The sequence below is a fragment of the Corvus kubaryi genome, unplaced genomic scaffold, assembly GCF_017639235.1.
Source record: "Corvus kubaryi isolate FWS band 111438036 unplaced genomic scaffold, C.kubaryi_AGA036_p1.0 124, whole genome shotgun sequence".
Lineage (NCBI taxonomy): Eukaryota > Metazoa > Chordata > Aves > Passeriformes > Corvidae > Corvus > Corvus kubaryi.
In genome coordinates, this window is record NW_024580659.1 from 4,185,716 (window position 1) to 4,208,608 (window position 22,893).

General features: G+C 39.8%; 1 long non-coding RNA gene across 1 annotated transcript; it reads left to right on the forward strand.

Annotated features, from left to right (window-relative positions):
- The first annotated feature begins 1,210 nt into the window (after positions 1-1,210).
- Positions 1,211-5,608, forward strand: LOC121660972. The gene is made up of 3 exons (XR_006014818.1): positions 1,211-2,011; positions 2,893-3,040; positions 3,774-5,608. It is a non-coding gene; the product is annotated as an uncharacterized LOC121660972 (long non-coding RNA).
- Positions 5,609-22,893: the final 17,285 nt, after the last annotated feature.

Here is a 22,893-nt window from a genome sequence, read left to right on the forward strand (position 1 = left end):
CAAAGGTGGGAGAAGATGGGTAGGTAATAGTTTCTGTCAGCAGTCAGGACTTTGGGAACTTCATTGTGAACCATCAGAACTAATTTTGAACTTTTTTTATCAGTCACTGTTTCATGGATTTCATTATTTGCATGAGTTGCTTTTTTTCCAACATTTTAAACATAATGTTTGACTCGTGGTGAACCTGGATGTGAGAGGACAGTGCTTGGGAAGAGAACGGTTGAGCTGATCCCATGAGGTGTGTGCAGGCTTGGACCAGCCCAGGCTGGACAGGGGCAGGGCTGGGCAGCAGTGACATTCCTGACAGAAAGGTCCAGACAAAACAGCCCAGGTACAACAAGGGTTCTTGCAGTTTCTGGAGTAACATCTGTTGGGAATGATGTTTCTTCACCCTCTCACACTGCCCACAAGGGTAGCATCTTCTGCTCTCTTTGTCTCAACTCCTTTACACGTTGTTTGGAATTCCTTTGAGACTTGCTCCCCACACTCTTTTCTTTCTTCAGTACACTGCTGCTTAGAAGTATTGTCTTCCTTTCTCTAAGGTTATTGCACTTTTAACTGGAATTAATGGCATTTGGGTCAGACAGCCAAGAGAAAACTGGAACCTTCCAGTTTAGGGACCAACTTTGTTGGTGTTGTAGAACAACCAGCCATGGGGATTGTTGAAATAAAGGGAGGCCACACACTCATCTCTGCCTGGATATTTTAAAGGCTTTATTTTCAAATGACTCTGGTTTTGGAGAAAAGAAAAAACCACAGGATACACTTATGAGGGAAATAATTTCTAAAGCTGTGCCAGATCCCCAGCTCTTTCCTCTGACCCAGCACTGAGAAGCAATCTTTAGGCTGCCTGCAGAGGACATCTGGTGATCCTGTGGTGTAGGGGAGTCATCGTGCTGCTTTAGCCACTTCAGGACATCTGCTCTTTTGAGCTTTTGGAGAGTGATGGGACACAGCCAGAATTTGCAGTATTTCAAAATAGATCTGTCAGCAGAATTGTCCCGGGAGAATTTTATTCCTGTGGTGTAATTTCAGGTTGGTCCTCTCTTTGCTGTTTTCAAATCAGCCAGAAACAACCCAGTTATCTCCAGCTGAGAACTCAGAGAGGAGTTTTCAAGCATCTTTTACCACCTCTGTGGACTCTGTCCAAAAAGTAAGTTTTCAGGCAGGACAGATCTCTTCTGAGCATTGAATATAATTTTTTTCTGAGAAATGTCTTAGCCAGTAATAAGGACAAGAATTGTGTAGCTTTAGAGCCAGCAGAAATCCAGAGCTAGAGATCATACTGAGCCATTGAGAGGACAAGGCAGTTGGTACAGCTCTGAACTCCCCTGGCCATGAACTCCATGTGAGAAGATTGCAAGTGCCTGATGTGCTCCAACCATCAGCACTGCCCCCCAGACCCTTGTGCCACCTTCTGCTCCACTATTCTTGGATTCAAAGCACCGAGGACTTGGTTGCATGGAGTTGTGTTTTATGTACTACAAAGCATGTACATAGATTTGGTCTTACTCTTCCTACTTGAACAAAAAAGCAGAGTAAATCATTAACAAATCCATTGTAATGGAATGAGAAAGAGGTAAATCTGCCTGAAAAGTGGGTGGATCATGAATTAGTTGCCTTCTCCCATTCTCTGCTGCCCTCTCTTTTGGTAAATATGGCCCAACCTTTATCAAGAAAATAAGATAATAAAAAGATAACATAAGATAAACTTGTTTGGTATGATTTCTAGTGGGATGATATAGAATTTTCCATCCTCTCCCATGCTATATATAGCAGATGCAGAGTTAGACAATTTATTTTGTCACATTTCTAACAAATTATTCCATTTCGTAAGTCTCATAAATGCTGAAAATATAATGTGTTAATCAGGATTGATCCCCAAAAAATCTGATGGTTTTGACTTCAAGGCAAGTCAGCACTCATAGAGAAAACACTGTAACTTCTGTATGGATGACATGGACTGGGACCTATGGAATGGCATCATCTCTCTTTGCCCCAAACTGAGTTGGTATGTACCAAAAAATTTAATTTATTTTTATATTTATAATCTAGAATGAAGGGACAACAAGGGAGTCCTAGCAAAATTGTTAGGAGGATTGTGTCTGACATGTATTATATTCATTTAAGCCTGTCCTAAACAGATAAAAATTCCTTGATTTCTTTTTTTTAATGTATTTTGGTTATTATGCAAAACAGTAGGTTAGTCCAAATAGGTATTAGGATGTTTCTTATTGTCCATTAAACTACAGTATTGAAATTAAAAGGACAACATTTTGTGTAAATGTGAATTCCTCTTCAAGCATCTTAAGCACTGAGAAGTAAACTGAACTGTGGAATAAGCCTGTGTAATTACCACTGCCTTCAGAAAAGATTTGTGTTGTTTATGCAGTCACTGAATTTGGTGCAGAATCATTTAATCCAGTAGATCTGATCTCCTGAAATCTTCTTTAGGTTTAAGCCTCTTCTGGAGGTCTTCTGGGGACAGACACATTTCCAGAGACATAAACTTCAGAATTTTAATCACTTTTTAAGACTGCTGGCACCAGTGATATGCATAATTCACGAGTTTCACATTGCAGACATGTTGAGGCAAATGAGCTGTTGCAAACATGGAACTGGTTACTGTGCACATACAAATCCCGAAGTAAATAATGTTCATACTTCATGCCCAGTGCAAATGCCTTTTTGCTATTGAAGTAAAGAGGCAGCATTTTATGATTTCCATGGCCACTAAGAGATACAAGGGTAATGGGTGGATTTCAGTATTTTTGTCATGATGGAGAAGGCCACACATTTTCCTTTCCACAATACATAAATATTAGAAGTGATTAGAATTTTAAATAGAAATGCATATTTTAATGACGTTTCTCCTCTGTTTTTGTTCCTCAGAATCCAATATCCATTTCCTGAATTGACTCACAAATGCAGCAGAAGTTTTTGAAGCACTTCTTGTGCAAATCTCAACCACGAAAGAGAAGCAGTCACCTCTCAGGGTCCTGAACCGCCTCAAGGAAAATGGCAACGTCAACGTTTACAGGTGAGGTGACACAAAATTTTTTATATAGGGAATTCCTACCATTATTAAAGACTCCTATGTGTCTCCAGTGCCTGTGAAGGGAGACAAGATTCTGGTTGTTATCCTTAGTCTATGGCTTGTTAGCTCATTACCATTTATCTATTAACCACTACATGGAGCGAGACTCTCCATGTGTGCATCACACACCACAAAAAGCCACCCACGCTTCTGAGAGATGCTCCTGGCTTTTGTGGCAGTGCAGGGCAGCAAGTGGGACAAAAGGCTTCAAAGCAGGCCAGTTAAGAATGATCTCTAGGATAAACATGTATTAGTCAGTAACATTATTTAAATTCCAGGAAGTCTGAAGTCCATACCTCTTGCTTGTGTCCCCCAGAGCCTGACCTTTGTCTGCTGTCAGGTTTTCAGTGTACGACTGGGGGTGACTGACTTTTCCATTCATTTCCAGGCATAACTATTTTCTCACTGTTCAGTCAAGCTTTGTGGCATTGGCATGAATTCCACCAGGTCTGAGGAAGAGAAAGATGTTGCACGTTTCCAGAGAGACAACTCAAATCACCATTCACACCACACTATTTCTGCCACACTCCTCTGTCCCTGTCCAAAGTAATCAAAAAACTTCACCTTTTGCACCTTTACGTAGCCTCAGTGATACCTGCTGTATCTATTGATTCACTATTTCTGCATTTTTCTTTATTTTTGTATTTTCTATGTACTCTCTTCCTGTTGAACAAAGGAGATGGAAGAAGGAAAAAATAACTGCCTTCAGTTATTCTGCTGGGACTGAAGATGAGTAAGCTTGGAATTTTACATAGCAGTGACATGAGAAGGGTGCAGGAAGCATGAAGATTTCATTTATTGAATACGAAAATATGAATGATTGTTATAAATCATAAGTTTACTGCAGTTATCGCTTGAGTGGAGCTCACTTTTGACAAGGTTCAGTGAGAGGAGCAGGGGAACAATTGTTTGCCTTTTGGGTTTTTTCCCATTCATAGGAGAAAAATATGCAAATTAGAGCCCTGTCAAATGCAGGAGAGCCATCTCATGCAAGGTCTTGTAATATGGCTTTGTTCCAAACTAGAACAAAACTCCAACATTTCCAAATGTTCAATGAAGAAAATTGTCAGAGAAAAACAATCTAACCTATGTTCACAGAATTATTTCACTTTGTCAAAACTGGTGCTCTGTTTTCACTTTGAATACTTCATATTTTTTATATAACGCATCTAACCTGATGCTAAATAAAATACCTCATGCAAAACTTTCAAGTCTAACAACACTGGAAAATGGCAGCATCCAGGAATAGCACTTTGAAAGAACAGTTACCAAAATCTTCACAGATGTCTACTGAGATTTTTGAGAAGTGAATTTCAGTCATTTATTGGTTTGTAATTGCTCATTCAAATGAGTAATGTTGAGCAAGTCATCCACTATGAAACACCAAGAGGCAGGGAGGCCACCTGATGTACACCCACCCCTGCCCAGTAATTCCATCTCAGTATGATCCCAGCAGTGCCTAAGGAAATCCAAGAAGATGTGAGGAAGGGTCATCACAGTGTGAGCTGTGTGCCTCTAACCAAATGCCATCAGCCACTGCTCCAAGTCCCAAACATTTTCAGATGAACAGTCCTGGCAGACAATGTTAATGAGTTTCCTTCATGATTTGAGTCAGGATGGACTGCAGGCTGGGTTTCCATAATCTTGGAAGATGCTCCTGTCAATTAGCTTTGATTTGGAACCAGCAAGACCAAGGTCAGCAGATGTGCCCAGCCCACACCAGGTGGGGTTCTACATGTCCTAGAATGGCCATTGGCTATAATGGAATATTTAAGGCTGCATTATCCTTTCTGCAATTATTTCCAGTACCTACCTAGCATGTAACCTGGGTGTGGAAATGGGAATACATGTTTTGAAACAACTGAAGCCAACCCTGGGAAAAGGGCTGTGCAGCTCTTTGTCAGCTGCCACAATGTTGATCCTGTGGGGCTTGTTTGGTTTTGTTTGTTTAGTAATCAAGCAGGGACCTTTTTAGTCACCGTGTAATCACTGGGGCATAACTTGCTCGCATGTGGTCATGACACAGCTCCCTCACAGTCCCTCCCTACTGAGTACCTGAGGTGTGACCACAGCACAGCCTTGGGGGGCATTGTTCATCCCTTGTTCCACGCTGCACTTACAGCTTGATCAGTGCAGTTTAATCACTGATATATAACTGTGTCAGAGCTCAAACCACCACATTTCTCACAGTAACCTGGTGGTACAGAGTAGACCTCTGAAATGCAAAGCGTTGGGTTGGAGAGTTGGTTGACTCCTGCCATTCATTTCTTTTCTCACAGAGCACTGATGCACTGAAATTCCCATCACAAGGAGCTATCATTAACTAGTGCACATTTATTTGCTTAAGGAGTCTAATAATCACTCATCAAATTTCTGCACTTGTTTTCTGGCATTGTATTTCATCACTTGGTAGAGTATGAAACATTATCATTCTTTACACAAGTTTGTTAACGGAATATTTATTTGAAGAGGTTTCAATATAAATAAAGATTTTCTACATTTATTCCTTTACACAGATTTATTTTCATTTCAACTATTTGCTTTCCTATGAAAAATTTATGTGAAAAAATAATCCAGAAATGTAAATGGCATGAAAACGGAATTATCCATCAGATGGAAGGGGTGATCACTCCAAGCCAGGTATGTGGGTTTGGGTGGGGTATAGCAAATGGCTTCATTGGTTTATATGTTTGGGGGATTTCTCTGCAAGCCCCTCTATCCCCACTACTGTAGTTCATTTATTCTTTGGGAAAGAAAAGGAAGGCTGGTACAAATTAGGAATGGTAATGTAAAAGCTTATACCCACTGCATAAAAGTTTTTCAAATTAATACAAGCACTAAATTGCCAAACTTTTTCTGTATACTGCCAGTATTAAACATGACATGCCTGCTAGGGTTGGTATAAAGTTTTGTCAACATTTTTGGCATACAAGGTCTCAGCCTGGGGTCAATATTTTCTCGACCAAATTTTGTTGTTTCAGTTGCCTTTTTACACTCATATATTGTAACTCAAACATTTTCAAAAAAATGAAATTTGGCAGGCTATTAGTCCATAATGTGGTCTGATGCCTTTGGGTATTTTTTTTAAATGTAAATCATTGAGATATTTAAGGTCTGAGGTTTAAGAACTGTGCACACACTTTAACAACTTCTTTTAAAAATATTTAGTATGCATATTTACTACATATGTATCTTATAGAGACTAGAGATTAAACTGGAGATTACTTGCTAAAATATGCAAACTGCTGTCCATGAATATCCTCATGGACTCCTATTGAAAGTTTCTTATTTAAAAAAAAAAAAATTGTTTAAAGCTACAATAAAAGCAAAGGGAAGTAAGATGAGGGGAGGAAAAAGCAACGTTTAAATAATTTTAATGGTTTAACTTGGCCACAGAAAATAAAGAAGTTCATTTTTTTTTCTCCTGGGATTGAATCCAAAGCCCACTGAGGCCAAAAGAAGGCTTTCCACCTATTCCCATGTGTGCTGGATCTATCCTCTGCTCTGCTGCTCCCTCACTGTGTTGTGTTGATGGACTGAAGCAGCAGCTCCCACAAGTTTCCCATTCATCTGCCTTATGCAGTACATGAGTTTGGGGTCAGCTACTGGTGGCAGAGGAACTCTGCTCTGGAGTGTCCTTCTCTGTAAATCTGAATCAGATTTCCACTTTTGCTTTAACATATTAGTGTTTCCCACTTATTTGTTGCAGTCCTCGCACAGTAAAGTCTGGGAGAAAAGATTTCAGAATCCTGCAAAGGCCCAAATGTCCCTGTGCCCACAACAGTGCTGTGTGCCACACAGCATCCCCAGCCCGAGAGCCCTAGGTATTAACCTTATTTCAAAGTAATTTTTAGCATCAGCCTGGGAGTACATTCCATGATTTTTGTTAGTTACAAATGACAGGATTTGTGTAATCAACGAGCCCTGGTGCCATTGCATGCAATGCTCATTAGAGTGCAATTCCTGCAGTTCCTGGACAATCTGTTCCTTATGGTAATTTCTGGGAGCTTGCAAACTCTCACTAAGACCCTGGCAACATCAACCAAACATCTCAGACACATTGTCTTTCTGAACCTGAACTTTTTTAGTGGTGGTTAAACATGTTGTCTGCTTTAGTTTCCTGTCTATCTTCATCATAAGCCAGCACCTGTTTCCAATAAATTATACACAGAGCTGTATCAGCAACACCTTGGCAGCAGCTGCCACCCTGAAAAGCAGAATGCCCTGGAGGACAATACACCTGTGAACACATACAGTGTTTATTTAGCTGAAAGGCAAAACTTTAAGTTACATAAAGCAATTATCTAAAGCCTAATGCATGCCCATTATTAACACAAAATAACCTTGTTCTTTAAAACCAATAAAAATCTATTTAAAGGCTTTTTCCAAATCCCAGGGAAACATGTACTAGCACCATGGATCTGCTATTAGCCTAGGACTTCAATGTCTGATGGTGGGAACACGTGTGGGGGAGGCTGCATGTGCAGCTAGAAAGAAATAAAGCACAGATTTGGAGTTCATTATGCACGAAGATGAGAGAAGAAGCCAAATCATTTTCAGAGAGACTGTTGAACAACAGACTTTTTTTTTCTTTTTGGTTGCACATTATAAAGAAGCATTTTGTTGCTGAAGTACAGAACTACTGTGTTTAAAATAGTGTTTGATCTTTCCATCATTATGAGACAGTAGAAAAAAGTAGTTCTAAGAAAAAGGTTTTATTACTGGAACAAACCTTTCATTTCCAGTTCACTACCAGCACTGGCCTTTCATGTAAGAGCAGCCTATTTTAGCAACAGTAAGTAGAGTTGGTTGTTTGCAGCAGATCACAGGATAATGGAAATGAAAAAAACTTATGATTAAAATAGAACACAAATCTGAGAAATGTTCCCAAGTTTTGCTAAAGCAAGAAGTAACACTAGGAACTCTGTGGTTCAAGTAAAGTGTAACATACATTTTCAGTTTAACATGCATACTTTAAACATTATTTGGTACATGAACCTTATAAATCATTTAAAAGGGAAGATATTTTCTACCTGGTGTTTCTAAAATTAGCATTAAATGTGAAAAGTTTATATATGTGCATGCAGCTATGTATCTATTGTATTAAATGCCCATAAAACACTTATTTTTAAAGGCATACTTTAGAATAATTTCATTTCCTGTCTTATGCCTCCTGATGCCATTAAGTGATCAATAGGAATACTCTTAGGTGAAAATGTGTTTTAACACTTCTGTTTGGCCAGACCTGAAAGCTGTGAAAGGACTTGCTAATGGGTATTACAGCCTTCTTAAGTGTCATTTTCCTAAACCCTTACAGTGCTGAATACAAATACAGGTAGAGGTGGTGGTGCCAGCATGTAGATCTTCTCCCACCAATGATACTGCAGAATTAGATCCCAAGGGTTATGTCGTATTTTATGAAATATAAAATAAATTTCCAAGAGAATAGCATTAGCTTAACCTCACAATAAATACCTTGTCTTTCAAACGTTGCTAGTAGACCTATTAAGTTTCATATTTTATTATCAGACAGTTCAAAGTTTAACATATCTATATTTTTTTACAGTTGACTTTCTCAAAACTGCTCTATTTTCATCTCAGAAGAAGCATGGTATGTTTCAGAGAGCTGAGCTAAAACATATGGATTAAGTCAATGATTCAATTTCCAAACCTCCAAATGACTGTTCTGATTACTCATGCAAATCTATATTTTTGCCAGGTTTCCTAAAGACTTTAATATGAGTAAAATTAATATTAATATATTTTCTTCTCCTGATGCATGTGAGAATATGGTGGAATGATGATCTCCATGCACACATACAAACCTGTGTCTTGATTCCAATTTTCTTGGCTGGGTTTGATTCTAATTGAATATAAATGCTACGAGCACCCAGCTAAGATTCCAACCAAAAGGAAACCCAGCTATGGCTACAGAACAAAAACTATTTATTTTCCCCTGGAGTGTCTAGCTTTTATTAAATGTCAACAAATCCAAAACCAGGCTTTACTAATCTATGGTGTGCATAGGAAATAAGTCACAAGCACAAGTCACTGAAGATAATGTTTGCTTTGGTTTAGATAAACAGGTTCCAGGGAACTGAAATCTCACAAGAGCATTTAAAACCTACCCCTTATTTTCCCTTAACGTTTGTGAGATCTCCCACTGCTGCTGAAGAATGCCAAGATGGATGCAGTGTGGGGGCTGGAAGCAGACCTGCATTTGGGATTGTTTACTGCCCTCTGTGATGAGTTTATCCATTAGTTTCTTTCCTGTTGACTTTTGTGCATGCTATTAACCCAGGATGTTACATGTTCTTAAACAGAAAATGGAATTACAAGTGGAAGATGCTGCCACCTGCGAGGTCTGCCTTTGTTCTGCCCATTGGAACTGCCTTGGGAGTGAGGACTGCAAATGCAGCTTTGTGCTGGGACCTGCAGGGACCCCCCACCTTTCCACAGTGTACCCTGGCTCCTCGTGACCTCACATCTGTGTTCACACACGTTTGCCTGAGACTGGGACATTAGCGTGGAGATAAGCCCTGTAATGTAGGAGAAAATGCTACAAAATAGAGCACACAGCCACTGTGCTGCCCCTGGCATGGCTTTTCAGAGATTCAACGGGGGTAGGAGGAGTGCAGGGCCGTGTGGGTCAGTCTAGTCCCACCCTAGGGATACCAAGTGTGCCTTGATTTGGTGAAGAGAAGGGTAAGGTTTTATAAAGCTCAGTTGCCATGTGGAGGGATGGGACAGGGAAAATCATGACCGATACATGGCATTGCAGCTGATATGGCCAGGAGAGACATTCTGAGACAAAAAAAGGGAGGGTGGAGCTGTGGAAACCTGTCACCCTCTCAACAACATCCTTGCTGCAGTGTGGCCTCTTCTTTGCATTAGCTGTCATCACTGGGTTTCTCCTGGTGTGGTGCTTGAGCCAGGTATATGCAGGGCTTGGCTTTGGTCTCCAGTCAGATGACATCCAAAAACAGGTACCAAAAGACTCACACCTCTTTATAAAAAGCCAAACAGAAGTACAAATGACAAGACGGTTTGGGTGTGGTAGGCAAACAACCACCAATAATGTTGAGTATGTACAAAATCATCCTGGAGAACCTTTTATCTCAGGCACAGTAAGGTGGCAAAAGAGCCATTGGAATGAGTTTCCTTCATTGCAATGCTTCTTTATGATTTTAATTAAGTTTCTTTCCACTCAAGAAGATACACAGAACAATAAAAGAAAGCAATATGAAAGTTCACAGTATGCAAGATTCATCTTGTATTCACAGGTTTTTTGTAACTCATTTCAAACTGATGTTTGCTTGTTTAAGAATGCACACCTGCACATTACCACATGTGGTAAATAAGTTTATTAGCCAAGGAATGTCTGAATTCTTACTGGAAAACCCATATAAATGCAATTATGTTTTCTTTCAAGATCCCACTTTGGTAAAACATGCTATCCCACTTCCATACTCCAGGGAAAAGAAGGCAGTAAATGACGTACAGACATGCAGGAAAGATGCAGGTGAAAAGATTCACAGGGCTTAAAACTGTCACATGCCTTATAATTCAGTGTGTCTTTCCATGTATAATTTAAGCAGTTGGTTTCATATTATATTCATGTCAGATCAAATGTTCCTCTCAGAGACTAGGACTTTATTAGTGTCTCATTTGTATTTGTTTTTACTTTGAATTAAAACCTAAAGGTGGTGACAGAAGAAATTCTGATGCTTGGCACAGGATTAATACTTGAGAGCCATTCAGCTTTGTTAATCATCCATTTGAAGAGAATTTCCTTATGCAAAGAGTTTGCTCCACTTTGGACAAAACAATTTTTTTCATCTCTGAACTCTGAAAGAACAGAAGGGTGCAAAGAAGTGAGGGGAGGCAAAGGAGCAAAGGGACACGGAGCAAAGTGTGAAGCTTTGATCCTTTCATGGAGAGGTGGAGGCAGTTCAAAATGAAAGAATCTCTCACCATTAAAAAAAAAAAAAAAGAAAAAGGAAGAGAAACAGAGAGAGCAGTATGACAGGAGACAAAAAGTGGAGCAATAAGAAAAGCCTCAAAGCAAAGGAGTGATGCCAGACTCTGACGGGGAAGCTTAGCAAGGAACAGAAGAGGAAGCACCTTGGCTTTCTAAATGCAAAGGGTTTCCAAGAGAAATAAGGGAATAACAGCAATTAAAGACGTTCAAGTAACTTCTGATTTTGCATGTCTCATTACATTTCTTACACTGTCTAAATTATCAAATAACTGTGCCATAACTGACTGAACAGGCTGGAGCTATAGATAAAAAACACATCAAAGCAATTGGGCCAGTGCAAGAGGAGCACTGGCCCCAAAGCCTTCAGCAGGAGGGCTGAGAACCCCCATTCCTAAAGCAGAGAGGTGCCTGGGTGTGTGACAGGGTTTGGGGAACGTGCAGCGCTGGTTAGGGTAAACTCAAGAGAGAAGGCATCTAGCAGCATGTCAATATCTACTGTATGTAAGTAATTATAAACAGCATATGAATTCAGTGCCTGAAGAGCTGCCATCTTTTTTTCCTACCAACAGCAGTCACTGTTCATGCATTTAAGCACTAGAAATAGAATGCACACCTATCCACTGTAATTTATTTCATAAACTTTCAACAAGGTGTCCTCTTTGCAAAAAAAACCACCTTGAAAAATTCACGTCAATCCTTCATCTCTCCTCTGAGGAATGTGTATTTATGTTATTCTTGAGCCAAGAATGGATCATCATTCACAATCAAAAGAAACATTAGATTACTTACAGAATTTGTCCAGTCTCATTTTATTCTTTTTACTTCATTTTTGTGGAGAGTTATACATTAAACAAGCGCCTCTGCTGAGTGTAATAGGAGTACCTAGAACCTTTCACAGAAAGCAGTGCTAAGAGACTGGGTGCAAAATTCTACTACTTTTATAAAGGAATAATATAGGGAGAGCCTTGGGCAAGTTATAGCAAGGTACTGGTCTTCTGGAAATAGTATTTACAGACAATAGAGACCTTTTCTTTGTCTCATTCAATGTCCATGCTCAAATAGAACAGGATTTCACATTAATTTAGCTGTAAATGTTTGTTATTTCAAGTAAAACTCTCAAATCATCTAAAGGTCTCTATACATGAGGTATTTCAAGAAAGCAGACACAGGCACACCAGATCAAAGGTATAGAATACAGTCTGATTGAACTAATTCTTTTAAAGTGCATCTGAAGAAATTTTCTTTGATTCAGGGAACATGAAAACCAAACTACCTTTGAACAAAAATTTCCAATGAAATCCAATATTTTTTTATAATTTAAGAAATTCAGGGGTTTTAATGTTTCTTTGCTTCTGCCTTCTTGTATGTCAATTAGAGTGGGACAGAACTGTTGCATGAAATATATATGGGGTCAAAGCCTAAAGTAGAGTCATCAATAATAATGTCTGCAGAACGTCTGAGTTTTCTTTGAACTTCATGCTACTTTAGAACAAAGATGCTTGCCAAAGTCCCAGCAAGTAGTGACATTTTAGATTATTTATTAAAAAATAAACAGACAGCAAACCTTTAAAAGGTGCATTTTATATACTTTTACAACTACCCCTTTTAATTAACTTCTTCTGTTCAGCATTTATCCTGAATTATTATTATTATTATTATTATTATTATTATTATGTTCAGCTATCACATTGCTGGTCTCACTTGATTCTGTCCTGCCAGTCTCACAAGATGGAAAGCACCCCCAATACCAGGACATGACAAACAAAATGGAAAATTCACATGCAGATTGTGACTTATGAGAGCAGTTAGACATTAGTCTTTCTATATCTTATTTTAGATAGAATTGTAATATCTGCTCACTCTGTGCTCAGCTTTAAAAATTAGCTCCATCCCTACATATTCCCATGCTGCTATAGTTTCTTACTCTTTTTTACTGAGAAAAAAGAAGAAACATCTCCCTGAAGATCTGGAGATCTGGGATTTTTGTCTTTTCCATTGAAAAAAGGCAGCTAAAGGCTGAAAGTACCCAGCCCTCACAAGCTTTATTCCTGAGCCATGCCAACAGCAACACACTTCATTGTCACACTTTTATTGGCTACTTCTAGGTGGTAGAACCTCCAAAGTCTAGTTTACAGTCAGTCTGGAAAATAAATACTATCCTCCTAATTTATAATTTTTCTTTCTCTACAAGAAATTGCTCGTAAATTTTTTGTCTCTCCATCAGCTTTGATTTCCTGCTTATCTGGGTTTCCTCAATCCTCTTTCATACTGCTCAGTTCTCTTGTCTCTCACTTCCACAGCCTCTCAGCTTTCATCTTCAAACTGTCCTTCTGAAGCTCCTGAATTCTCTGAACAGATAAGCCTTTCCCATGGCATTTGTACATTCCTGAACCCAACTCTTCCTTACCGGTGAAGGCATCTTCTGCACAGATTCTGCTTCTCTGAAATTAACAGTATGGTGTCTGTTGGAAGTACTCCATACAAAGTCACCTAAATCCATCTATTTTTCTACTTTCTATGGATGCCCAAATCTTGTTTTGAAAGCTGTTAGGTAAAAGCCAAGATTATGAAAAGCTTTCCCAGGAGCAAGTAAACTTTATTAGTTATGCTTACAAAGATGTGATAACTCTAACCATCATAAAGGCTACGAGCTTTCAGCACTGGCAAGCACAAAAAATGCAGGTGAGTAGGTATCAGTGGCTGTTAATGGATTGCTCAGCATAATGACAGAAATAAAATGTCTGATTAACAGTCTATTTTACCTATTTGATATGTGTCTAATGGCGGTCACCTTGACCACCTGGTTCTTGCTCATTTCCAGGATATTGATGCAAACACAGGCTTTGGACTGCGATTGCAATAATCAAAAACCTAAAGGCTCACCAAGTGGTTGAGAGCAAAGGGGCTGAAGAAGCTGTCAGACATTCCCACGTGTTGTCTGTGCTGTAATTGTTTCCAGTGGTCAGCAAAACCTGAAACAGAACCATAAGGTTTTAAAGATTAGGCTTAATGTCTCAGGCATAGTCTCATACATGATATGGCCCTTTCCTGGAACTCTGCAGCACTGAAAGAGAGTGATGAAGCAGAAGAATGGGCACGATGCCATTGCATCAGATGAAAGGGACACTGGTGGATATTTGCCATGGGAATACTTGACTGGAAAGCACTTGATCTACTGTCTGCTAGCTCATGGGAATGGAACTAGTAAACTTGGGAAACCTCAAATAAATTCCCATTGTATATATAACATAATCCAAAACAGAATCTTCTCGGGAACAATTGCTAATGATACTGGAAGTCATCCTTGTTTAGTGGAAGAAGAGACAATTTTCTATTATACATTTCAGTACGGAGTTTCATACTGAAAATTTTTACCCAATATTTACAAGATGGGAAGTCTGTCATTAGTGAAATCTTTTCAAGCACCAGCTTACCAGGGGATTACAAAAAATATCTTTTAAATAGCCTGTTTCTGCCACCCTTGAAATGACATGAAGGACCTTTAAAATTGCCTAGATGATAAATTACTGTTTCAGAAGAATTCTTGAATGAGCTCATCTTTGTACCCTATCCACCATAGTCATGGTTTCTGTTACAAACCAGATGAGCTGAACATTTACCTCAGATCTTTTTTCTAATTTATGAAACAAATGTGTAATAAAGACTAAGTTAGTTTAATATACAAGCTTTTTCACTGACATCCGAAACAATCCAATGATTTTGTCACTGTAGGTTCAGAGATGAAATTATTTTAAAATTCTTCTTTAGTCCAAAGTTCTCCTTAGCTGTAAAGTTTTTTTTAATCAATCATCTGCAGATACCTCACACTGAATAAGTCATGCATTTCTAAATAGCTTCCCTAGAGGGTTTTTATTCAGTGTTTAATAGAAACCAATAAGTCACTGCAATCAGAATACACAGCTAACATATTAAGAAGTCCAGAATAAAATAACTGAAGTCAATCTGTAAAGAATTTCTCTTTTACTTACTAGACCCCAAACAATGAATCAACATAGACTAGTGAATGATATATCAAATACAGCTCATTTATAAGATACATATAAATACTTAAATAATGTGGTGTTGCAGTTGGGGACATGGAATATAATGAAAATTTTACATATGTTCATTTAGAAATTAAATCAATTGGTGTAAGTTTAATAACTTTTCTGTTATAATAACAGTTTAATAACAATATAATAATAATTTTTTTTCTGCCTTGGACATTTGCTCATTTTAGATTTTCTTCTCTAACCCTTGAAAGCAAGTTTCTGTACTCACTGTCTAAAACCCAGTATCTCCATTCAGATTTTATCTCAAAACATCTTTTTTGCTCACTTCTTTTACTTTCACAAGACATAGCCAGAGAATAATGTGTCTCAGCTGCCACAGAGTGCATTCCACCAAAAGAATGCACCCAAATTTGACCCAGGGAACAAGATACATGCCACAGTATATAAAAACCTTAATACTGAGTTGCCAGAAGGGTATCTGGCAAGCTCCAAATTAAATGTCTTTTCAGACAACTCTAGCTACTCTGTTACTCCATAACCTTCCCATGGCCCATTACTTCTATGTACTTGGAAAAAAAAAATCAGTTTTTTGGAAAGACAAGTCTTTTCACAATAAATCCAAGGTGCAGAGGAAACTCAGTTTTCCTATTTAAATTATGCTCAATTTTCATTCCCCTCTTTGTCTACATTCTTCTCCCTTTCCCTTTCTTTTTCTGTTCTTGTTTCCGAATGGATTAAAATTAAATTAAATCCTTTAGAAAAGAAGGGAGAAAAAAGACACACATACATGTCTTCTCAGCTGTTTTTTTAAACTCTCTCAGCCCTAATAAAAATACTCTATACCTCTGCATTGCAAAAAAACATTATTTTTGCTGTAGAAACACCACGTGCATGTTCTTAGACATGAGTCCTCTGTGCAAGATCTTCTCACACGTGGAAAAACAGCTGACATTTCATCACTTTCATGAAGGAATAAATAGAGAAATCATGGAAGAGAAATCCACTGCTGTTCTTGCCTGTTTTTATGGTCACAGTTGCTGCTTCTTCAGCATGAGGGTTGTGCATGTTGATATTAATCATGAAAGTCATTTTCTTATATAGTTTTTACTCCAGTGTCTGCTGTATCAAATGTTTAAATTATTTCAGTGTGCTCTGCAGCTGTCACAAAGTTCCTACAAAATGAGGAGAAAAACTCTTTTCCTAAACCTATCTCCCGCTGAACCTTACACAAGAACTGACCACTATCCTGTTTCAAGAATCACGGAATGGTTGAGGTTGGAAGGGAGCTTGGAGGCCATTCCAATCCCCCTGTTTGAGCAGGACAACTGGGGGCCACTTACCTCAAACCATGTACCTCCAGATGGCTTTGGAATTCCTCAAAGGATGGAGACTCTACAACCTCTGTCCAGCCTGTGCTAGTGCTTGGTAAAACACACAGAAAAAATGTTTCCTGGTGTTCTGCCAGACCCTCCTGTGTTCAGTTTGTGTTCACTGCCTGTCCAGTCACTGGGCACCACTGAAAAGAGCCTGGCTCTGTCTTTACAGCCACCCTTCAGAGGTTTATTGATGATACATCAGTGATGATTTATTATTGATGATATCACTCAGTCTTTCCTCATATGAGAGGTGCTCCAGCCCCTTACCCATCTTTATGGTGCTTCACTGGTCTCTCTCCAGTATGTCCATTATCTGCAGGTAAGGATGGGTTCAAAGCAAAGCAGAGCCTGTGTTAAACACAATGGAACAAGGCAGAAAAACAGGCAGTGAAACAGAAGGCAAAAAAGCTGTGCAAATATAAAATATCAAAGATAATCTGTTACACCTTGGATTTTGTACATAAAGCCTTAGCACACAGGAATACAACTTGCCTGGGGCATGTTCTGTTTTGTTTCTGATGGGGAACAAAGAGGGAAAACCAGGCATTACAGAGAAGCAGGAGGTGGGAGAGAGCAGAGGTGTTTAGAGGAGCTGTGCATCTCTGGGTGCACATGTCCCTGTGTCTGTCTGGGGGTGCCTACAGACAGTGTCTGCTACTGCTGAGGCTCTGTAATCTGATGCAAACTGTTTCATATATTAAAAAGCTGTATTAGTAAGAAGATCTTTTCAGAAACAGACAGATGGGGAATCTATGCCAAAAAATGACATTGCAAAGGGATTAACTGTTTAAGCGGTCAAATTAAACACGACAGAAATAGTTAGCTTCCCTTGGCCTGTAGCTCCTCTGCATGAGGCAGCTTGTCTCAAGTTGCCAATAGCTCATTGCTGCTAAGGCTAGGAGACAGTAATGTCAGGAACTGGGACATTTCCCAGTCTCTCACTGTCTGAACTTATGCCTCATACCCTTATCTGTGCTGGGGCAGGATCCCCCAATCTCCCTGTGCCTAAACCTGCACCATAGCAAAGTGCAGCTCCCATGCAGCTCTTTCTAGAGCACTGTCCCAGCACTTGGCACGGACGTGTTTATTCTGGCAAAACTGAACTTCTGCTGCGTAATATGGGTGAGATAAACTACCCTGGTGAATTTGGAGTTTTGTCATAACTAAGTCCACAGCAGGGACTTCTGCTGACACAACACGGGATAACACTCATCAACTGATATTGTAGTTTGCAGTGGAAGTCTGACCTAAACCCAGGACTGGGACTTAGAACAGGCTTAGTAGTAGTAGTAGTAGTATTAGGATTAAAGCCCTGGCTTGATACTTGATTCAGGATATCAGGAATAGAAATGGGAGAAAGCACAGGAGCAAGCAGAGGTGCTCCAGCCAGATCCACGGCTATCCCAACACTATTGTGGTGTTTCCTGTACATGGTTTTACTCTTTCAAAGCTCAGCTATTTTTGGACAGTTCTCCACAAGATTAATAAAAGATTATTAGCAGGTGTCAGAGAGCATTAGCTGGTTGGGTTTTTTTTCTTCTTTTCAGGAGGAAAAATCTGCTTTATAAACACCTACTTAGTTGCTTCAGTCTCAAGTTCCATAGCAAAGTATGCAAGATGTGTTTTAGTCCTAGATTAGCAATATCAATTTATAGTATAAAACAAATGAAGCTGCTCTCAAAGTCAGCCCAGTCCTTCCAAAGACTATACCTGGCCCCTTCTCCTTCCCTGTTGTCCAACTACTACAATTTTCCCAACCTCTGCATTCATGCATCCTGCCACTTCACTGCTTGCTGCACCAGGGCATGGCCTCTCCCTGGGATTAACAAATGCCCACACTGCCATCATTTTTCTCCTTCCAACTGGGATAACACCTCCCCAGAAAACCTGACCCGAGCTGCACATTGCCTGGGCTGCTCCTGCCACAACCCAATGTCAGGAGTTTTGAACAAGTGTGTCTGTAGCTTATCAGAGGTATGTCCTGGCACAGCTCTTGGAGCACCATGAGTCAGATTATTCAGACTGAGTCACTTACAAACACAATGGCTTCATAACCACAGGAAAGAGTTCTCCTTTCCACCCCCTTTCCACCTCTCGGTTGCAGTGATACAGAGCAGTGTTTTAGGATAGATATGGGCATTTCCCTGCTTGTCACATAAGGTATCCTAAATGGTTCACTGACCCTACTCTGCACCATATAGAAGCACTGTGCCAGAGAGATCAACTTTAGTCTGCCAGACTTTTTACTGCTAAAACCTCCTGCAGTTCCCAAGCAAAATGCCAGAGATTGTTAAAGGCCCTAACTAATGAAAATTGGCTTTGCAACCACCATAAATTGGAAAAGGGACAACGAATGAGCTGGCAACACTTGCTGCTGATACCAGGTTCTGAAAAATAAAAGCATTTGCAGAAGAATTGTATGACAATGAACACATTCTCACACAGAGCTAAAGGGAGACACTGAGGTACTCACCAGCACTCCCAAGGAATGAGATCTGGGGCTGTAAAAGACCTATTTAGAAGAACACCAGCTCACAGCAAGCTAGTCCATAAGGAATTATTAGGAAAGAAAAAACTGAGAACTATCCTGTGCCTATATTTTAACACCATGTACAATCCTGGTGTCCTACATTGCAAAACTAATAGAACTAGAAAAGATGCATAAAAGGGTACCAAAAACTGGCCAGTCCTGTGCAGTGGCAGGGGCAGAAAGGTGAGCTGTGTATGGCATGACCCCCTTGCTATCAGTGGCATCAGAGGCACAGCGTAGCTCCTGCTGGACCCCTGATCAGCCTCTGCCTTTTGGGGTTTTTAACATGTAAGTCTTTCACGGAGTAAATCCGCATGGCCTTGAGACAAAATGTCAAGAATCTCTGAAAGAGCCAGTCAACACAGCTGGAAAAAATGTTCCGGGTAAGGAATTGCAGGCAGTAGGAGTGAAGTGTAGTTAGATTAAACTAGAGCTGTTCTGAGCAGACTGACAAAAACATGCCTGCACAAGCAGTATCTTCAGTACCATTCACAAAGCTGCTAGTGTCAGTCAAGTTGACTTTAGCCAAAATAATCATGTATTTTTTCTACTTTTATCTAGATTTACAAAAATAGCAGCAGCTCTAATCGCTACAGTGTCTATCTGGAAGTCAGCTGGACAAACAGGCGGGGATTCACACATGTAGTCCCTGGAGCTGCATCCAAAGACTGGTGAGCTACAGCAAATGGAGCAGCTGCAGAGCCTGTCATGATCCAGGGGCTGCCCAGGTGTCAGATGGCCAAAGTACTAATACAGCAAATTGCTGGAAAAATGCTAAGTACAATGCACCACTGATTCTGTGTTATTTGTGCCACATTTCTCATTCATGGTGTCATGTCTGACTATTGCTATAGCTTTGATCATAGAGGGACCTGGCAAAGGACCGTTCTAACTACAGTTTGGATTGTTCTTTCTGAGAGCAGCCTCAGCATGGTTGTATCTCCCTGTGCAGGTTGCCTGCTTGCCACGTGTTACCCTTATATATAGACATATGTACATACCGATTAATAAGTTAATTTAACACAAGAATTTGATGGTGAGACAGAGCACCCCAAGAGGAAAGCTCTTTCCTGTTGAGATAAAGCAGTTACTCTGTTAGCTTAAGCCAGCAGAGACTTTTTTTACGTTACCCAGAATTGCTTAGACTGAGATTTTCTGAACATCTATGCATTTGAAAAAGACTAAACTATTTGAAAGGAGCTATTAGCATGCATGCTTTAACTTCACTTCTTTTTCATGTTAGCTCTTACGGAAAAATACCAGATTTTGATATGAACATCTGTTTCATGTTTTTCTAAATGTGAGCTTAGTATGAAAATTAACCCCTGAATTTTTGGTTTCAGCATCTTTCTAGCTCTGCAGAGTGCATTCAGCAGCCTTGTCTTTCTAGTACTGCTAGGAACTCAGCTCAGCCTATGGCTATGTTGTCTTCTGAAAATAATTTGGCCAACACTGGATGTGTTCAGATGTTTAATGACCTTATTTTTCAATTAGTCTCCATTAACACTTGCCAGTTGTTTTTGCTGAGGCACTCCAAGAGAAGTAACTCAGCTCTCAGTCTCGGGCAGCCTAATTTAACTTTTATCCCAGGAAAATGCAAGGAAATAACAACCATATTTTCTCTTTCCAGAAATGTGTCTTGGTTACCAATAGGCCCAGAAGGTGTTTAGCAATTGTGAAACCACTGTAGAGAGCACAAGTCTGAGCTTGATTTAGTGGGCAGTTTCTTCTCCCCACCCCAGAGGATGAAGGCACCATCATATTTTCATCTACCAAAACAAAGAAAATTTTCTTTCCTGGAAATTTAGGGTACATTATCTAAAGGTAGTGACAACTGGCACATGTCCTCAAATGCAGGAGTTCCTTTCAGTGTGGGTGAGCACCCAAAAGCCAGAGGATTTTCTGAGTTACCCAAACTCCCACACCAACAAAACCAGACCTTTGGTACTTCCTGCTTCAGGCTGGCTCAGGAATAGCTCAAATGTGTTTTCTTTTTGACAGACCAGCAGCTCCCATTTAGGGTTAAAGGGGATATACAAGGGGGTAGAAGAGCACTAAATAAGAAGAAAATATTTTCTTCACATTAAACTCTTCAGAATGCTTGACCTTGACCTGGGTGAGTTTCAGATACAATTCATCTCTCACGGGTTCGGCTATCTGTGATCATAACAAGGTTCTGCTTCAGCTTATGAAAACTGTGGGTATTTTATTCTGTTACCACAAGAAGAAACATTGTCACCAGAGTGAGACAGTTTTGCACACTATTGCACTGAGAACCTAAAAATTCCAGTATTGACATCTTTCGAAGCTGCTAAGACACTTTTAATTTCCCCTTCAAACATATCGATGATGTACAGGGCTTGCTTTTAATACCTGTTCATGCATTTTTTTTTAACATGCTACCATTGTATTTCTGAGGCCATCAGTGACATCCAGTGGCCAACTAGATTAAGCCTAGACATGTTTTATAGACATCTGCCTGCTGTTTTTCTTAGGAAAAAAATCAATATAAAAGTTAAACCTGCAGTTGACTACTTTAGCTTAATTCTTTCACAGGTGTGATGGGAATCTTCCTAGAGAAGACTCTCAGGACTGGATGCTCACTCTGTTCCCTCCCTTTGAGATGGTGAACCCCATGGGAGGCACAAGGACATGATTCCAGCTCTGTGTTCTGTGCCAGTATCAGTCAAAACTGAAGCTGCAGTCTCTCTGGATTTCAATTGGTGCACAACTATAAATAGAGAGTTTTTGGTTTTGATGAAGGCAGACATGAATCTAAATATATATGTGTCCTGTCCTCTGCATTACAGTAACAAGATTTCATTTTTACCAGTTTATTTTAAATGAGCTACTCTAAAAGCAGTTGATAATAAAGGCAAGGGAAATACAAATGTTTATTCAGCCGAAGTCATCCATCTGAATAAAAAATGGCTGTGAAGCACTACAGAAGTAAAAAATGTTAATCATGCTGTATCCAACAGAAATGTACAAATAAAATTAGATGTGATAGCAAATCTTCAATACTGAATTTTCAGCTTCCTTGCAGTGAGTGACTGTGTCATTAACTCAGTTACACAGCCTTTATTGGGTTACAGAGGGGCGTTCTGGAGAAGGTGGTGAAGGATGATCAGCCCCTTCAGTGGACACAGCACAGGGGGGTTGTATCTGGCCCTGGCCACCATTGTGGGTGGTGGAAGTGCATGTCCAGCCCCGGACACCCCCTCCTCCTGTCCCTCCCTGGGGGCTGGGGGCACTGAGCTCAGAGAGGTGGAGTTGCCTCATCCCCTGGTGAGTGTGTCACACGTGGCGAAAGCGGATGGGGCGATATTTGCTCTGCCTAGCCCATGCAAAGTACAAAACTATTATCTTTTCATTGGTAAAAGATCTCTTTAAATAGAGAAGAGTATGAAAAGAATAGAAGTTGAGGACCAAAACTTTTGGTTTGCAGCTCCTGGAGCACAGGGAAGTCAGTTGCTGGTTTAGCAAAGTACAGACAATAGTGCCATGTTTGCTCCCATCGTGTTCCAGCACCAGTAGTAGTCATTGTGCTACTCACACATCTGTTTTGTGGTGCCTCCCATCTTTTAGTAGACAGGCAATTTTCCTGTGACCTGCTTCAATAAACTATTATGTCTGCACTTTGCAAAAAAATTAAAGAGCTAAATGCAGTGCTCTGGAAAAGGACATTCATGCCAGCTATTACCATTGTCATATTTGTGATTTATTTTCCCCCCATTATCCTTTTTCCACAGCTGGCACAAACTAAAGAAATGAGGCTGCTTATGAAAAATAGTTGCAGTCATCAGAAACAAGGAGAAAAAATAATAAATTCCAGAACTCTAGTTTAGAATAAAGTGGCTCAATTCTGGGAAACATAGTATAAGTATGAAGTAGCA